Source organism: Heterodontus francisci, unplaced genomic scaffold (assembly GCF_036365525.1).
Source record: "Heterodontus francisci isolate sHetFra1 unplaced genomic scaffold, sHetFra1.hap1 HAP1_SCAFFOLD_944, whole genome shotgun sequence".
In the NCBI taxonomy this organism is placed as follows: domain Eukaryota; kingdom Metazoa; phylum Chordata; class Chondrichthyes; order Heterodontiformes; family Heterodontidae; genus Heterodontus; species Heterodontus francisci.
Window position 1 is genome coordinate 140,121 of NW_027141420.1, and position 7,006 is coordinate 147,126.

Sequence of the window (7,006 nt, forward strand, 5' to 3'; positions counted from 1 at the left end):
TACAGATATCACCCTGAGAGAGAGGAACTGAGAGACACCAGTCAGTGTACAGATATCACACTGAGAGAGAGGAACTGAGAGACACCAGTCAGTGTACAGATATCACCCTGAGAGAGAGGGACAGAGAGACACCAGTCTGTGTACAGATATCACCCTGAGAGAGAGGGACTGAGAGACACCAGTCAGTGTACAGATATCACCCTGAGAGAGAGGGACAGAGAGACACCAGTCAGTGTACAGATATCACCGTGAGAGAGGGGGACTGAGAGACACCAGTCAGTGTACAGATATCACCCTGAGACAGAGGGACAGAGAGACACCAGTCAGTGTACAGATATCACCCTGAGAGTGAGGGACTGAGAGACACCAGTCAGTGTACAGATATCACCCTGAGAGAGAGGGACAGAGAGACACGAGTGAGTGTACAGATATCACCCTGAGAGATAGGGACTGAGAGACACCAGTCAGTGTACAGATATCACCCTGAGAGCGATGGACAGAGAGACACCAGTCAGTGTACAGATATCACCCTGAGAGAGAGGGACAGAGAGACACCAGTCAGTGTACAGATATCACCCTGAGAGATAGGGACTGAGAGACACCAGTCTGTGTGCAGATATCACCCTGAGAGAGAGGGACTGAGAGACACCAGTCAGTGTACAGATATCACCCTGAGAGAGAGGGACTGAGAGACACCAGTCAGTGTACAGATATCACCCTGAGAGGGAGGGACTGAGAGACACCAGTCAGTGGACAGATATCACACTGAGAGTAACTGAGATACACCAGTCAGTGGACAGATATCACCCTGAGAGAGAGGGACAGAGAGACACCAGTCTGTGTACAGATATCACCCTGAGAGAGAGGGACTGAGAGACACCAATCAGTGTACAGATATCACCCTGAGAGAGAGGGACTGAGAGACACCAGTCAGTGGACAGATATCACACTGAGAGGAACTGAGAGACACCAGTCAGTGGACAGATATCACCCTGAGAGAGAGGGACAGAGAGACACCAGTCTGTGTACAGATATCACCCTGAGACAGAGGGACTGAGAGACACCAGTCAGTGTACAGATATCACCCTGAGAGAGAGGGACTGAGAGTCACCAGTCAGAGTACAGATATCACCCTGAGAGAGAGGAACTGAGAGACGCCAGTCAGTGGACAGATATCACTCTGAGAGAGAGGGACTGAGAGACACCAGTCTGTGTATAGATATCACCCTGAGAGAGAGGGACTGAGAGACACCAGTCAGTGTACAGATATCACCCTGAGAGAGAGGGACTGAGAGACACCAGTCAGTGTACAGATATCACCCTGAGAGAGAGGGACTGAGAGACACCAGTCAGTGTACAGATATCACCCTGAGAGAGAGGGACTGAGAGACACCAGTCAGTGTACAGATATCACCCTGAGAGAGAGGGACTGAGAGTCACCAGTCAGTGTACAGATATCACCCTGAGAGAGAGGGACTGAGAGACACCAGTCAGTGTACAGATATCACCCTGAGAGAGAGGGACTTAGAGACACCAGTCAGTGTACAGATATCACCCTGAGAGAGAGAGACTGAGTGACACCTGTCAGTGTACAGATATCACCCTGAGAGAGAGAGACTGAGAGACACCAGTCAGTGTACAGATATCACCCTGAGAAAGAGGGACTGAGAGACACCAGTCAGTGTCTAGATATCACCCTGAGAGAGAGGGACAGAGAGACACCAGTCAGTGTACAGATATCACCCTGAGAGAGAGAGGGACTGAGAGACACCAGTCAGTGTAGAGATATCACCCTGAGAGAGAGAGACTGAGAGACACCTGTCAGTGTCCAGATATCACCCTGAGAGAGAGGGACTGAAAGACACCAGTCAGTGTCTAGATATCACCCTGAGAGAGAGGAACTGAGAGACACCAGTCAGTGTCCAGATATCACCCTGAGAGGGAGGGACTGAGAGACACAAGTCAGTGTACAGATATCACCCTGAGAGAGAGGGACTGAGAGACACCAGTCAGTGTACAGATATCACCCTGAGAGAGAGGGACTGAGAGACACCAGTCAGTGTACAGATATCACCCTGAGAGAGAGGGACTGAGAGACACCAGTCAGTGTACAGATATCACCCTGAGAGAGAGGGACTGAGAGACACCAGTCAGTGTACAGATATCACCCTGAGAGGGAGGGACTGAGAGACACCAGTCAGTGTACAGATATCACCCTGAGAGAGAGGGACTGAGAAACACCAGTCAGTGTACAGATATCACCCTGAGAGAGAGGGACTGAGAGACACCAGTCAGTGTACAGATATCACCCTGAGAGAGAGGGACTGAGAGACACCAGTCAGTGGACAGATATCACACTGAGAGAGAGGAACTGAGAGACACCAGTCAGTGGACAGATATCACCCTGAGAGAGAGGGACAGAGAGACACCAGTCTGTGTACAGATATCACCCTGAGAGAGAGGGACTGACAGACACCAGTCAGTGTACATATATCACCCTGAGAGAGAAGGACTGAGAGACACCAGTCACTGTACAGATATCACCCTGAGAGACAGGGACTGAGAAACACCAGTCAGTGTACAGATATCACCCTGAGAGAGAGAGGGACTGAGAGACACCAGTCAGTGTACAGATATCACCCTGAGAGAGAGAGGGACTGAGAGACACCAGTCAGTGTACAGATATCACTCTGAGAGAGAGGGACTGAGAGACACCAGTCAGTGTACAGATATCACCCTGAGAGAGAGGGACTGAGAGACACCAGTCAGTGTACAGATATCACCCTGAGAGAGAGAGGGAATGAGAGACACCAGTCAGTGTACAGATATCACCCTGAGAGAGAGAGGGACTGAGAGACACCAGTCAGTGTACAGATATCACCCTGAGAGAGGGACTGAGAGACACCAGTCTGTGTACAGATATCACCCTGAGAGAGAGGGACTGAGAGACACCAGTCAGTGTACAGATATCACCCTGAGAAAGAGGGACAGACAGACACCAGTCAGTGTACAGATATCACCGTGAGAGAGGGGGCTGAGAGACACCAGTCAGTGTACAGATATCACCCTGAGAGAGAGAGGGACTGAGAGACACCAGTCAGTGTACAGATATCACCCTGAGAGAGAGAGGGACTGAGAGACACCAGTCAGTGTACAGATATCACCCTGAGGGAAAGGGACTGAGAGACACCAGTCAGTGTCCAGATATCACCCTGAGAGACAGGGACTGAGAAACACCAGTCAGTGTACAGATATCACCCTGAGAGAGAGAGGGACTGAGAGACACCAGTCAGTGTACAGATCTCACCCTGAGAGACAGGGACTGAGAAACACCAGTCAGTGTACAGATATCACCCTGAGAGAGAGGGACTGAGAGACACCAGTCAGTGTACAGATATCACCCTAAGAGAGAGAGGGACTGAGAGACACCAGTCAGTGTACAGATCTCACCCTGAGAGAGAGGGACTGAGAGACACCAGTCAGTGTACAGATATCACCCTGAGAGAGAGAGGGACTGAGAGACACCAGTCAGTGTACAGATATCACCCTGAGAGAGAGGGACTGAGAGACACCAGTCAGTGTACAGATATCACCCTGAGAGAGAGGGACCGAGAGACACCAGTCAGTGTACAGATATCACCCTGAGAGAGAGAGGGACTGAGAGACACCAGTCAGTGTACAGATATCACTCTGAGAGAGAGGGACTGAGAGACACCAGTCAGTGTACAGATATCACCCTGAGAGACAGGGACTGAGAAACACCAGTCAGTGTACAGATATCACCCTGAGAGAGAGGGACTGAGAGACACCAGTCAGTGGACAGATATCACACTGAGAGAGAGGAACTGAGAGACACCAGTCAGTGGACAGATATCACCCTGAGAGAGAGGGACAGAGAGACACCAGTCTGTGTACAGATATCACCCTGAGAGAGAGGGACTGAGAGACACCAGTCAGTGTACAGATATCACCTTGAGAGAGAGGGACAGAGAGACACCAGTCAGTGTACAGATATCACCGTGAGAGAGGGGGACTGAGAGACACCAGTCAGTGTACAGATATCACCCTGAGAGAGAGGGACAGAGAGACACCAGTCAGTGTACAGATATCACCCTGAGAGCGATGGACAGAGAGACACCAGTCAGTGTACAGATATCACCCTGAGAGAGAGGGACAGAGAGACACCAGTCAGTGTACAGATATCACCCTGAGAGATAGGGACTGAGAGACACCAGTCTGTGTGCAGATATCACCCTGAGAGAGAGGGACTGAGAGAGACCAGTCAGTGTACAGATATCACCCTGAGAGAGAGGGACAGAGAGACACCAGTCAGTGTACAGATATCAACCTGAGAGAGAGGGACTGAGAGACACCTGTCAGTGTACAGATATCACCCTGAGAGAGAGGGACTGAGAGACACCAGTCAGTGTACAGATATCACCCTGAGAGAGAGGGACTGAGAGACACCAGTCAGTGTACAGATATCACCCTGAGAGAGAGGGACTGAGAGACACCAGTCAGTGTACAGATATCACCCTGAGAGAGAGGGACTGAGAGACACCAGTCAGTGTACAGATATCACCCTGAGAGAGAGGGACTGAGAGTCACCAGTCAGTGTACAGATATCACCCTGAGAGAGAGGGACTGAGAGACACCAGTCAGTGTACAGATATCACCCTGAGAGAGAGGGACTGAGAGACACCAGTCAGTGTACAGATATCACCCTGAGAGAGAGGGACTGAGAGTCACCAGTCAGTGTACAGATATCACCCTGAGAGAGAGGGACTGAGAGACACCAGTCAGTGTACAGATATCACCCTGAGAGAGAGAGACTGAGAGACACCTGTCAGTGTACAGATATCACCCTGAGAGAGAGGGGACTGAGAGACACCAGTCAGTGTACAGATATCACCCTGAGAGAGAGAGACTGAGAGGCACCAGTCAGTGTACAGATATCACCCTGACAGAGAGGGGACTGAGAGACACCAGTCAGTGTACAGATATCACCCTGAGAGACAGAGACTGAGAGACACCAGTCAGTGTACAGATATCACCCTGAGAGAGAGGGACAGAGAGACACCAGTCAGTGTACAGCTTTCACCCTGAGCGAGAGGGGACTGAGAGACACCAGTCAGTGTACAGATATCACCCTGAGAGAGAGAGACTGAGAGACACCTGTCAGTGTACAGATATCACCCTGAGAGAGAGGGACTGAGAGACACCAGTCAGTGTCTAGATATCACCCTGAGAGAGAGGGACTGAGAGACACCAGTCAGTGTCTAGATATCACCCTGAGAGAGAGGGACTGAGAGACACCAGTCAAGCGTACAGATACCACCCTGAGAGAGAGTACTGAGAGACACCAGTCAGTGTACAGATATCTCCCTGGGAGAGAGGGACTGAGAGACACCAGTCAGTGTACAGATATCACCCTGAGAGAGAGGGACTGAGAGACACCAGTCAAGCGTACAGATACCACCCTGAGAGAGAGTACTGAGAGACACCAGTCAGTGTACAGATATCTCCCTGAGAGAGAGAGACTGAGAGACACCAGTCAGTGTATAGATATCACCCTGAGAGAGAGGGGCTGAGAGACACCAGTCAGTGTACAGATATCACCCTGAGACAGTGGGACTGAGAGACACCATTCAGTGTACAGATATCACCCTGAGAGAGACGGACTGAAAGACAGTAGTCAGTGTACAGATATCACCCTGAGAGAGAGGGGACTGAGAGACACCTGTCAGTGTGCAGATATCACCCTGAGAGAGAGGGACCGAGAGACACCAGTCAGTGTACAGATATCACCCTGAGAGAGAGGACTGAGAGACACCAGTCAGTGTACAGATATCACCCTGAGAGAGAGGGACTGAGAGACACCAGTCAATGTACAGATATCTCCCCGAGAGAGAGGGACTGAGAGGCACCAGTCAGTGTACAGATATCACCCTGAGAGAGAGGGACTGAGAGACACCAGTCAGTGTACAGATATCACCCTGAGAGAGAGGGACTGAGAGACACCAGTCAGTGTACAGATATCCCCCTGAGAGAGAGTACTGAGAGACACCAGTCAGTGTACAGATATCTCCCTGAGAGAGGGACTGAGAGACACCAGTCAGTGTACAGATATCACCCTGAGAGAGAGGGACTGAGAGACACCAGTCAGTGTACAGATATCACCCTGAGAGAGAGTACTGAGAGACACCAGTCAGTGTGCAGATATCTCCCTGAGAGAGAGGGACTGAGAGACACCAGTCAGTGTACAGATATCACCCTGAGAGAGAGGGACTGAGAGACACCAGTCAGTGTATAGATATCACCCTGAGAGAGAGGGGCTGAGAGACACCAGTCAGTGTACAGATATCACCCTGAGAGAGAGGGGACTGAGAGACACCAGTCAGTGTACAGATATCACCCTGAGAGAGAGGGACTGAAAGACAGTACTCAGTGTACAGATATCACCCTGAGAGAGAGGGGACTGAGAGACACCTGTCAGTGTACAGACATCACCCTGAGAGAGAGGGACCGAGAGACACCAGTCAGTGTACAGATATCACCCTGAGAGAGAGGGGACTGAGAGACACCATTCAGTGTACAGATATCACCCTGAGAGAGAGGGACTGAAAGACAGTAGTCAGTGTACAGATATCACCCTGAGAGAGAGGGGACTGAGAGACACCTGTCAGTGTGCAGATATCACCCTGAGAGAGAGGGACCGAGAGACACCAGTCAGTGTACAGATATCACCCTGAGAGAGAGGACTGAGAGACACCAGTCAGTGTACAGATATCACCCTGAGAGAGAGGGACTGAGAGACACCAGTCAATGTACAGATATCTCCCCGAGAGAGAGGGACTGAGAGGCACCAGTCAGTGTACAGATATCACCCTGAGAGAGAGGGACTGAGAGACACCAGTCAGTGTACAGATATCACCCTGAGAGAGAGGGACTGAGAGACACCAGTCAGTGTACAGATATCCCCCTGAGAGAGAGTACTGAGAGACAC